Source organism: Somniosus microcephalus, chromosome 26 (assembly GCF_052327205.1).
Source record: "Somniosus microcephalus isolate GS21.2 chromosome 26, FLI_Smic_1.0, whole genome shotgun sequence".
Taxonomy (NCBI): Eukaryota; Metazoa; Chordata; class Chondrichthyes; order Squaliformes; family Somniosidae; genus Somniosus; species Somniosus microcephalus.
Window position 1 is genome coordinate 50,430,176 of NC_141012.1, and position 12,664 is coordinate 50,442,839.

Here is a 12,664-nt window from a genome sequence, read left to right on the forward strand (position 1 = left end):
TGCAGGGTTTAGGTGTTCCTGTAGGGTAGCAACAATTTCGTTAAAACTCTTCGCCTTCGGTTTGGCTGGAGTAATCAGGTCCCGCAATAGGCCTTACGTCCTTGCGCCCATTGAGTTTAGCAGTACCGATGCCTTTTTCTCATTGGCTATTTCGTTTGCCTCACAATATACCTCGACTCTTTCCACATACGTGGTCCAGTCTTCTATTGCATTATCAAAGGCAGTGATATAGCCAGTCTTCGGCATCTTGAAAATCTAAAATGGCGCCTCCCGCGCTTTGCCTTCTTCCCCAATTTAACAAAATGGCGCCTCCCGCGCTTTGCCTTCTTCCCCGCTGGATTAAAATGGCACCTCCCGCGCTTTGCCTTCCTCCCCGCTGTTGCTAGCGCTGCTTTCCGCGGTTTCCATGGCAACCTGCAGCTCCTCGCGGCTTTCTGCGCGTTTAATATATTTTTTTTATTTTATTATTTTCCCGTCGTGGAACAACCCTGTGGGACTCTTGCCTCCCTCTTCTCGGGTCTGTACGCTGCCCGGCTTCGTAGCATCGGCCGCGCCCTGTGTGCTCCACCCTCTCTCTCCTCTTCCTGACAACGCTGCTCAGCCCCGTTGCAAGCCACCCGCTCGAGCTCTAGACCGCCGCAGCCCAGGAAGGATCAGTGTACTACCTGCCACCAGCCCGATTAGCTGAAGCACCGTCGACAGGAACCAAGCCCCGCTCTCGACAGCCTCTCCTGCAAATCTTCAACTCCACTGACTCAGGGGTGGATGCCCATGGTCGACGCCCGTTTCTACTGCTTCTTTCTTCCTTCTGGCCTCGACCTCTGCTCACTTTGCTTCAGGAATGGATCCCATGAGGTGGTGCAGACTGCAGCTAAGTTCGTATCTGCTCATCGCCAATATTATGTCCGTGTATAATTGAGACACGGACAGCAGGAGTCGATTATAACAAGTCTTTACTGAATGGAGACAATCGGGGAACTGAAACTACAGAAGGCTGCTAGCGCCTTTTATACAGGGGTGGTCACTGCCGGTACTGCAGTCTGAGACCAGTTATTCCCTTAAAGGTACACACACAACAACCTCCTGATCGGTCAAGGCATCTAAACCTCTGCTTGAGGACCCCAATGATCTGCTCGATGATATTCCCGGTGGCTGAGTGACTCTCGTTGTATGAATGCTCAGCTGGTGTCTGTGGGTTTCTCAGGGGAGTAATGAGCCATGGCATCAGAGGGTGTCTCCCTTGTCACCTAGAAGCCAGCCATCCACATTGCGTTGGGGCTCAAAGATCTGTGGGACGGATGACTGTCTCATTATAGATGCATCGTGGCAGTTCCCTGGATAGCAGGTATTCACCGGCCTGATGCTCTGCCGGTGGACGCATACAAGCTGTACGTTGAGGGGATGGAATCACTTCCAGTTCCTGAACACATCCGAGTTTAAATGAGGGGCTTGCATGGCCAAACATGAGCTGTCAGTGGGTCCCTGGACCATGGGGAATCCCGCAATCCTGTTGAATCCTAGAGAACTCTGCCTCTGGCCTTCTCTGGCAATAGGGAATGATATATAGTCATTCCTCAGAGCGTACAGAGCCACAGAGACCTCCCTTATGCAGAAGTGCACGGAGGATTGTGAGATGTGACTCTTATCACCTGTGGCAGCCTGGAAGATTCCAGTAGCATAAAAGTTAAGTGCCACTGTGACCTTGACTGCCACAGGCAATGCAGTCCTGGCTGTGCTGCGACGTCTGAGTCTTCCTTCCACGAGGCCACAGATCTCTGTGACGACCTTCTTGGTAAAGTGCAGCCTCCTCATGCACTGGTCTTGCGTCATGTGAATGTAGGAGTAGTGGTTTCTGAAGACCCTGGGTGGATAGTTCCTCCTGCTGAGAGCTCTCCTCACCTCCTTTTCCTTCTCTCCTGCAGCAGCTGATGCTGCTCTGTCTGGCCTCATCTCCTCCTCCCATTCCTCCTGCAGACCGAGGGGACCTCCAGCAAGATCCCTGATGACCAAGCACTCCCTTTCTCCTGGTGACTCCTAGAAGTTGTCCAATAAGGTGGAGTAGCGCAACACTGACTCTCTTTAGGTGAGGTCCTCAGAGAATATCCGGGAAACATGTTGATAGAGTTGGTGACGTCTTGACAAAGTGTCCTGAGAAAGTCTCCCAGTGTGTACCAAAAGTCCTCTGCACACACAGTATAGTCAGTATATCTCCAGCAGCAAGTGAACAGTGAAAGCTGAGCATGGCTTTAAGTAGCACTCAGCACCTCCCAAACCCACGACCTCTCCACCTAGAAGGACAAGGGTAGCACATGGGAACACCACCACCAAGTCACACACAGCATCTTGACTTAGAAATATATCGCCGATCCTTCATCGTCGCTGGGTCAAAATCCTGGAACTCCCTCCCTAACAGCGCTGTGGGAGTACCTTCACCACACGGACTGCAGCGGTTCAAGAAGGGGGCTCACCACCACCTTCTCAAGGGCAACAAGGGATGGGCAATAAATGCTGGCATTGCCAGCGACGCCCTGATCCCATAAACGAATAAAAAAAGAAAGAGCTTTGACATACCCTGCTGATGTGAAAGGTACTATTCAAATGCAAGTCCTTTATTCTTTCTCTTTCTAATTTGGGACAGATAAGAGTTGGAACCACAAGCGAGAGATACTACCAACTGATGGGCCATAAAGGAGAAGTAGTGGTGGAGAATGGAGTGGAGGAGTACTGAAGGTAGCAGAGGGGACAACAATGCCAGTGAGCCACAACTTTAGTTACACAGGATACTGTTGTTGACTTTGACCAATGTAGACTTGATGCAAGGGATGGCTCAGAAACTGGATTGGTAGGACTTAAACAGGGAAACAGGTGCATATAGCTGGGCAGCAATGATGCATTGAAGGACCTTGAAGAGAATGACAAGTTGATGATAGGATGATAGTTTGATAAAACAGGTCACGGATATGTTTTTAAAACGGGCGTAACAAAAGCAGTTTTGACATAAGTGGGAACAGTGCCTGATGATAGGGAGAGCTTGACAACGTTAGGAAGCATGGTGCTCACACAGGGAAGTTAGGTCATAAGAAACTGTGTTGGAAGGTGGGGGCGGGGTGGTTAATGAAACACGGTGAGTTTCATGGAAGACATTAGTTTAATGAAGGTTGGGGAGAGAGGGGAGAAGCTGCAGAGTTTACGAGTTAGGTTTGGTGTTAGGGGACGGCTAAGAAGGTTAATGACTGGGAGAGAAGGGGTGGAACAAGCAAAGGTGGATCAGGGGGGTTACCTTGATTTTGAAAGCAAAGCGTCTAAAAGCTCCTCATATTTGAGGGGTAATTTTGTGAGGTGGGGCTCCTCATGTGGGACATCATCAGATGGGAATGAGGGTCACAATATTAGCCCATGTGTGCTACGACTCACATTCCCAACAAGCAAAGCTCCAGCCAGGACCAGCGGCAGTACCGTACAAATTATACCTCAGGTGTCAGAGCTGAGGAGACCAGAAATAGCAGCCTGGATTCAGAGTTATGGCGGGATAGTAGGAATGACAACTTCATTTGGGTTTAAGGTCTGTGTTAACAACAAAGTAGCTTTGATTTAGGGTTATGGTTGGTGGAAACAAGAATGGCAGCCTTCGTGTTGGAACATAGGAATAGAAGGAGGCCATTCAGCCCCTCAAGCCTGCTCCGCCATTCCAGTAGAGCAAGGCTGATTCTTGAAAGCTCCAATTGCCCCAGCAATTTAGGCTTTATTAATTTTAGGAAGGATCAGCATAACCTTTAACTATGGTTAAGCTAGCAGTTTGGGCAGAGGGGAGTGATCCCTCTTGTATTTATGCTTGTATCCATTGCTGGAATTGTTTTGCACTAGAGCTGCCATTTGACCCATCTTTTTTATTCCTTCTTGTCCAGATTTTTTTGCCTATATTTGATCGTTCAATTCCACCTGATGTTATGGTATGTTGGGGTTGGTGTGGTCAGCAGAAGATTACAGTTCACCATGTTAATGTTCGTTGCAGCAGGGCTAGGGTCTCTGTAAATGATTCGGGTGAGGTTAGCTGGATTGGGCGGTTTTAGAGATTTAGGTTAGGGCCATATCCTGAGTCAGCAACAACTTGCATTTATAGCAGAGGAGAAGTTTAGGTTTAGGGAGTTTGGATCTTGGGATTTAGGGATTAGGGATTTGGGTTTACGATTAGGGTTTACAATAAGGGTTTAGGATTTCGGGTTCCTCGGTAAGAATATTTAATTTACATTGGTTTCAAGTCCCACGAATTTCCAGGAATTCTATTCCATGTTTCAAAAACTGTCGAGTGACAGTTTATTTATTTTTTACTTCTATGGTACCAAGATGTCCCATAAACCCTGTTTCCTGTTGCCCTTATATAGAAGATGTGACACTGTTTGCATCTAATTGAACAGATTACATTACATTGCACACATATAAGCCTGGATTTCCTCCACCATCTCATCCCAAATTGGCGGAAATAGCAGGAAAATTGGGTACTGATTGACATAAGAAAACTACTTGGCGCTTGGTCTAAGCGTTATACAAAGCTTTAATCAACTGTTTTACAACATGGAGGTCTAGTTGTGTCCTTCACTAGTTCCTGTTAAGAATGTCCTGCGCAAGCTGGGCCCGTGCCCGAGTATTTATACTCTCCCTAGACAGCGCCACCCGCAGGCCGCTCAGTATTATTTCATAAGTCTTTCTTTCATGAATGACTGATTCATGTCACTGATGTCTGCTGCCAACCCTTCCCCCCTGGCCTCAGGGTCCCCCACACTATCCCCATTGAGACCACCAGTGGGTGGCCCTTCTCCATCATCACATGCAAATACAAATGACTTTAACCATGTGCTTGAACCAGTGGTAGGCATCTGGCCGTCAGAGTGGAACAGTAGAGGGAGGGCCTCCAAGCATCTTACCAAACTGTACTGACCACAGTATGTTTGCCCCTAGAGTAAGCCACATCCATGATTGTGCAGCTTCTTCTTTATCATGGGATCTACTGTTGAATTGACACTTGCCTATTGATGGACTGGATGAGGTTGTATGAGATTGGAAGAGCCGATTTCAGATCTTGCCCAGTTAAGTTATCAACGGGACAGTGAGGTCACACTTTACACCCCGTGGCCTGGCAGTTCAATACGTTATTGGCAGAAGAATCTAATTTTAATCTTAGAGAATAAACAGGAGATTTTTAACCCTCCATCGTCACCTCAGAAGAGTCACCACCACCACTGGTGTGGAAAGTGTTCGAGACATTCCTGGGGGATAGATTAATGCCTCCTTCGTTCTCAAAAAGCAGAAGTCCAGCTGTGGCTAAATAAATAGAGGATGTTTTTTGATGAGCTGTATGTCTGAAACCCATCGCCAGGTCCTAAACCAAGCTAATGAGAAATCCATATGGTTAAGGGTGAGTTTCTTTTGGCTTCATATTGGGTGCAAACTCTCTCCCCATGAAGATACAGGCACTTCCCAAACTCCAGAGAGTCTTGTTGCAAGCTGGCAGGAGTCAACCTTTAGTGATCTCCAACTGTGTGCAGAGTTACTTGAGCTTAACTGACGAAAGCAGTGAGGCCTACCCACACAGAATAGTTTCCTGCAGCTTGTCCCACTATGGCTACTCTTCGTATTCAGGTATTGGACCGCAGGGCCTTCTGGATTTGAGTGAGAGGAATTCTGCCCCCCTCCCCCCCATGGCAGCGATACCCACCATGTCCCATTAAGGAGCCAGGCCAGCTGGTCACTCATCAACAGGGCCCTGATGTACTGTGGACCGGCCTGGCTCAGGCCTCGGATAACTGAAACTACCACAGACTATCAGCTTGATTCCGATCTTCCACCACCAGCCATATGATCTGAGAGACAAGTGATGGTTCTGTACCTAGAGGTACTGAATCCTCATGGTATACACTGATAGACCTCCTTACCTCCCCCAAGGAAGATTGTCACTAGCTGGTCATTCGACAAATGCGGGTTTGAGCCCTTGCTGGACAGACAAGAGGTACCAGGAGCTCCTCATAAGTGACATGATGAGTGGCAATGGTCACCATAAATGGGTGTATTGTCAGCATCACACTGACCACAGCATGCACCAACCCATACCCCATCATTGGGGGCATGGAAGGTTAGTAACAACTCCATGCCTCTATAAAAACCAATCATGGTAGACACCAAAGCCTGGCTGTATGAGCACATGTTCTCACATCCAGCCTCCAGGTAATGCCTGCCATCAGGTCTCATCCCAAGTCTCAGAGTCTGCTCATTACCTATACAATGGGCATCTCCCTTCAGTGTATGAAAGAGGAGGATCTACGTGGGACAACTTGATCTACTAGGCATCCAGGTCCAATGCCGTGTGTCGGGTTCACTTATCACCAATTGCTTAACCAAGATGCTTACTTCAGGGTCTTGCCGTGAGGCTGACTTCCCATTCAGTGAGAGCAAAGCTGGAGCCCTCACCCCTGCAGTCGCTTCTTGCCATTCTCCACCTCACTGCTTGGTCCAGGATCTCATGTACAGGCCAAAGGAAGCCTTCCGTTGTATATCTAGCAGTTCTGAACTACAAAGGAAATGTTTTTGGACCCATGTCTTATAGGCCATAAACTTAATCTCTTTGGGACTTTGCTGTCATTGAAGGGAGATGAAAAAGACTAAAGTGCCTTTTGCCCCTTCTTAGTGTGGCCCTGGGGACTGCGTCCAAGTTTAAGTTGGTATCCACCAGAACCTCCAAATGCTAATATGAATCATCAGTTGTGTAGTGTATGTGCTTTAAGTCAGAACTACTTTTTACAGCTCCTGTATACTGTAGTACCGGCAGTGCACATGCCTCTGTACTCCAGTCTAGAGATGACCCTCCTCCAGTAAAGACCTGTTGTTTGTTTATGTACAGCATCCGTGTAATTCTTTATCCACTGAACCACGGATCTAACAGTGGCGACGAGTGTTGATGCGAATCTACCTGCAACATTAAACAAAAAAACCCAGAAAAATAGTCGAGTCCAGGAACACGGGCGTCGACCGCGAGCAACCACCCAGCAGTCAGGCAGAGACCCAACTTCGCTGGGGAGGCTGTGGAGAGCTGGGCTTGGTTCCCCAGCCACAACGAGCAGTAAGAGACCGATGACAGGTCCTGAGCAGACCCTTCCCGAGCAGCGGCGGCTGGAGCCGACCGACGGCAGAGAGAGAGTGCCGGGCAGCATCGACGGGGTAAGAAAAAGGGTGAAGAGAGCAGGGCGCAGCTGGGGGTTGATCACCGAGCGGCGTTGTGGAAAAATACTGCAAAACCGGAGAGAGAGAGGGTAAGAAACAGCCGGGTTCTAGACTGAGCGGCGTCGACAAATATCAAGAGAAGAACACGCAGAGCACAGCCAGGGATCACGGGCTGATCAGGGTCCGCGGGGCGAAGCAAGGGGAGACGCCATTGAGCCGTGGAGAAGCAGGGAGAGCGCGGGAGATGCCATTGAGCCGTGGAGAAGCAGGGAGAGCGCGGGAGGCGCCATTGAGCCGCGGAGAAGAAGGAAGAGCGCGGGAGACGCCATTTTGCGAAGCCGCAGCGGAGAAGACGGGTGAGCGCGGGAAGGAAGGAAAGCGCGGGAGACGCCATTTTGTGCCAGCGGAGAAGAAGGGGAAGCGCGGGAGGCGCCATTGGTGATAGTTAACGCACAACCAAGGATGCCAAAGAGTGGCAGTATCTCTACGTTCGACAATGAAGTCGAAGATTGGGCGACATATGTGGAACGTATTGAGGTGTACTGCAGGGCGAATGAAGTGCCAGATGCTAATAAAGCACTGGTTCTGTTAAATTCCATGGGTGCAAAAACTTATGGGTTACTGCGAAATCTAATAACCCCAGAGAAGCCGGTAAACAAGAATTTTGAAAGCATAGTAGAAATCCTACAGGACCACTTAAACCCCACACCGCTGCTGATAGCAGAACGATTTAAGTTCCATTAAAGGAACCAACACAAAGACGAAAGCAATGCTGAGTACCTAACGGAACTGCGCAAGCTATCGAAATGCTGCCAGTTTGGAGCGGGACTAGCAGACACGTTAAGGGACAAGTTTGTGTGTGGGCTACAAAGTGAAGGAACCCAGAAACGGCTTCTATCAGAAAAGGACCTTACGCTGGACAAAGCTTTCAGTATGGCAGTATCACACGAAGCAGCCGCAAGGGGCGCTGCAGAGATACAACGGAGACCGCAAGAATACGGCACCAACGAAATGACCTATGGAACAGGGAAGTGCTATCGCTGCAGCAGAACAACACATGACCAGAAAGATTGTTGGTTCAAGGACCAAGTGTGCAGACAGTGTGGGAAAGCAGGACACATAGCAAGAGTCTGCAGGTCTGGGAAGAAAACCAACAGTAAGAAATCTCCACAGGAGAAGTACAAAAAGGTACACCAGGTGATGGACAGTGGTTCAGACGAACAGAAAAGTGACACAGACTCTGGAAGCAAGGAGCTGGGTTGTCTGAAACTACATAATGTAACCGAAATAGAGGATCAACAGACTATCTGGGTTACACTCAAGATAGACGGAGTCCAAGTGGAAATGGAATTGGACACAGGGTCAGCTCTAACAGTCATAAATCAAAGAGACTACAAGCGGCTATTTTCACACATACCCTTGAAAGCTACAGAGATTGTCTTGAAGACGTATACGGGGCAAAAAGTCTACCCCAAAGGAAAAATAAGGGTGAAAGTGACATATAAAGGTCAGGAAATACCTCAAATGGATATATATGTATTGCCAAATGGAGGACCACCACTGCTAGGACGTGAGTGGATCCGGAAGATACATTTAGATTGGCATTCCATACAGGCACTGAAGGTGGAGGTTAAAAAGGATGACGACGTCACACCTGGACGACTGTCAAAAATGCTAACTGATGCAAAAGAAGTGTTCCAGGAGGGAATAGGAACACTAAAAGGAATAACAGCAACAATTAAAATAGAGGATAATGCAAGCCCAAAGTTTCTGAAGGCCAGACCAGTGCCTTATGCGATCAGACCAACGGTTGAAGCAGAGCTGGAAGGGTTGGAACGTTCAGGAGTACTGTCCAAAGTGGACTGGAGCGAGTGGGCTACACCCATCGTCCCTGTACTGAAGAGGTCATTGAGTAATACGCCTGGGGAACCAAAGAAGATCCGCATCTGTGGGGATTTTAAGGTGACAGTGAACCCAGTCCTTCACATGGTGCAATATCCGCTTCCACGAATTGAGGATATTTTCGCCTCGCTATCTGGTGGTAAACGCTTCACCAAAATTTATCTAGCCCAGGCGTACTTGCAAATGGAGGTAGAAGAAGCTTCGAAACATTACCTTACGATCAACACCCATAAAGGTCTCTATCAGTACAACCGGCTGGTGTTTGGAGTAGCCTCGGCTCCGGCTATCTGGCAAAGGGCGATGAATCAGGTCCTGCAAGGGATTCCAGGGACCCAGTGTTATTTGGACGACATCTTGGTCACGGGCGAAAATGACGGTGATCACCTCGCTAACTTGGAGAAGGTGCTCGCCAGATTAAAGGAATATGGGCTACGAGCTAATCGCCACAAATGCGAGTTTTTCCAGAAACAGATCTCGTATTGCGGCCACGTCATCGATGAAGAGGGGTTACATAAGTCCCCTGACAAGATTGAGGCAGTAGTCAAGGCTCCAGCACTGGAAAATGTGTCACAACTGAGGTCGTTCCTCGGGCTGGTAAACTATTACCACAAGTTCTTACCAAATTTGTCTACAGTACTACACCCACTGAACACCCTACTGCAAACAGGGGCACCATGGAAGTGGGATGACGAACGTAGATGAGCTTTCCAGAAGTGTAAAGAATTGATCACATCAAAAGAGGTGTTGGCCCATTTCAACCCAGCACTACCAATTCGTTTGGCATGTGATGCATCACCCTACGGCATTGGAGCGGTGCTGTCGCACAAATTCCCAGACGGGTTGGAGAGGCCAGTGGCATTTGCGTCTCGGTCACTAACCTCAGCCGAGCACAATTACGCCCAGATTGACAGGGAGGCCCTCAGCCTAGTATGGGGAGTAAAAAAATTCAACCATTATCTGCATGGGCAGAAGTTCACCTTGCTGACTGACCACCAACCACTTGGCTCCATCTTTAATCCTAAGAAGGGCGTGCCAGTAATGACTGCACAGCGGTTACAAAGATGGTCCCTGTTTCTAGGGGCGAATCAATATGAAATAGAATATAAAGGCACGAAACAGCATGGGAACACTGATGGGCTATCGCGCCTGCCACTGCCTACGGTGGAGGAAGCACCAGCAGTGGACCCTATCGAGATATTTTATTCATCGATAATTGAACGATTGCCAGTAACAAACGCGGATATAGAGAAGGAGACCCGCAATGATCCGACGCTGTCACGGGTATATGAATTGACGGTGAGGGGATGGCCAACACATGGCGACTCACTGTTGCCAGCATTCTCATCCAGAAGAGAACAGCTGTCAGTATGCCAGGGGACAGTGATGTGTGGATCCAGAGTGGTGATTCCACCCAAGTTAAGGGAGAGAGTGCTAAAGGAGTTACATGAAGGTCATCTGGGGGGAGTGAAAATGAAAAGCCTTGCTAGGGCTTATGTGTGGTGGCCGGGAATCGATCAACAAATCGAAGACCTAACTAAGAGCTGCATAGGATGCCAGAAGGTCCAAAATGCACCACCACATGCCCCTCTACACCCATGGGAGTGGCCCTCCTCTCCATGGCAATGGGTGCACATTGATTTCGCTGGTCCATTCATGGACTCAATGTTCTTAATAGCAGTGGATGCTCATTCAAAGTGGCCTGAGGTGATAAAGATGTCTTCAACCACTACAGAGAAAACGATTGCAGTCCTACGGACCATATTTGCCAGAAACGGTTTGCCAGAGCAGATCTGCTCTGATAATGGACCACAGTTTGTGTCCGACGAGTTCCAAAAATTCATGAAAAGGAATGGGGTAAGGCATTACACATCCGCCCCATATCATCCAGCCACCAATGGATTGGCTGAGAGGTTCGTACAAACCTTTAAGAAGGCGATAAAGGCCATGTGCGACGAGGAAATTCCACTACAGCATAAGATGGACAATTTCTTATTAGCCTACCGAAACGCAACACATGCAGTTACCAACCAAACCCCAGCCATGATGTTCTTTAACAGAAGGTTGAGAGCTCGTCTGGATTCGCTCAGACCAAATGTGCGAAGAAATGTTGAGGACAAACAATTCCAGCACATCAACGAGAAGCCGACAAGGAGCTTCAATGTAGGGCAACCAGTCTTGGCCCGTGACTATCGAACAGAGAAGTGGCAACCCGGAACGATATGTACAAGGCAGGGGCTATTAATGTACACTGTGGATGTCGGGGAGAACATTGTGAGACGCCACGTCGATCAGACCTTAGCGTCACAGGAAGGCGTCAACCCCATGTCTCGAGTACCTGGGGCTGAACCCGACATACCGGTAGCATCTACTTCAGACCCAGTAGCAGTGGAACCCGATGAAAAAGGGTCAGAATCGCCTCTGCACCAAGAACAAGAACCTCCGGAAAGGCGCTATCCCGAAAGGGTCAGGAAGCCGCCCCAAAGACTGAATCTACAAATTGACTTTTTGTTATTGTATGTACATGTAAAAATGTAATTGTTATTTGAATATTAAGGGGGTATTATTAATCTAAAAAGGGAGGAATTGTAGTGTATGTGCTTTAAGTCAGAACTACTTTTTACAGCTCCTGTATACTGTAGTACCGGCAGTAACCACACCGATATATAAGCTGTGCGCATGCCTCTGTACTCCAGTCTAGAGATGACCCTCCTCCAGTAAAGACCTGTTGTTTGTTTATGTACAGCATCCGTGTAATTCTTTATCCACTGAACCACGGATCTAACAAGTTGGAGCAAATGTTACTTGTATCTTCCAATCAATACCTTCAAGATCTTTCTGTGAGTCATGCAAGGCCTTAATAGCACACTTCAGGACACCAATAACCTGGTATCACCATGGTGGACTACTTTCAGAAATTCCCAGAATGGACATTCCTAATGGTATCTTCATTGATAAAGACATTGGATAGGACAAGTGAGTGGATAACCTTGTCTCGCTTCTGGTTCAAGAGAAGTAGCTTCAGGGTGCCATCTACCCTTGTGCAGATCCAAGAGACAATCCAAGATTCCATCACGTACGCCCACAGGCCCTAAAAAGCCACAGGGTCATTTACTCTGCTCTTGCCCTCCAGTAGTGGGACTTTTGCCCGCCAATCAGCAGCAGCACTGACCCCACCATAATCTATGGGGTCAGCTCATTTGCATAGTCATTGACATTGAGGCAGCTCAGCCCCATGTAAAATGGGAAAATAGGAACACTGCGCTGGGTGGGGGAGAGGGTTGTTATTCTGCTGAATTTAAATGAGGCCGGCACCTCCAAATCACAGGCCCACTTTACCACCTCGGGGCCCCCTAAATGTGAAAGTCTGCCCCACCGTCTCCTCAATCTCTCCGAGTTCTACGCACACAATTTTAGGACATGCCGTTTTCCTGCAGACTCATGACCGCAACAAGGGGTAGAGGAAATAACAACAGAAAACGTTGGAAAAACTCAGCAGGCCAGGCAGCATCTGTGGAGAGAGAAACAGAGTTAACGTTTCAGGTCAAAGACC

General features: G+C 48.4%; 1 protein-coding gene across 1 annotated transcript in view; it reads right to left on the reverse strand.

Moving 5' to 3' along the window:
• kcnj1b (potassium inwardly rectifying channel subfamily J member 1b) overlaps nucleotides 1–12,664 on the reverse strand; it is a 130,957-nt gene that overhangs the window by 18,057 nt on the left and 100,236 nt on the right. The gene's annotated exons all lie outside the window — the stretch shown is intronic.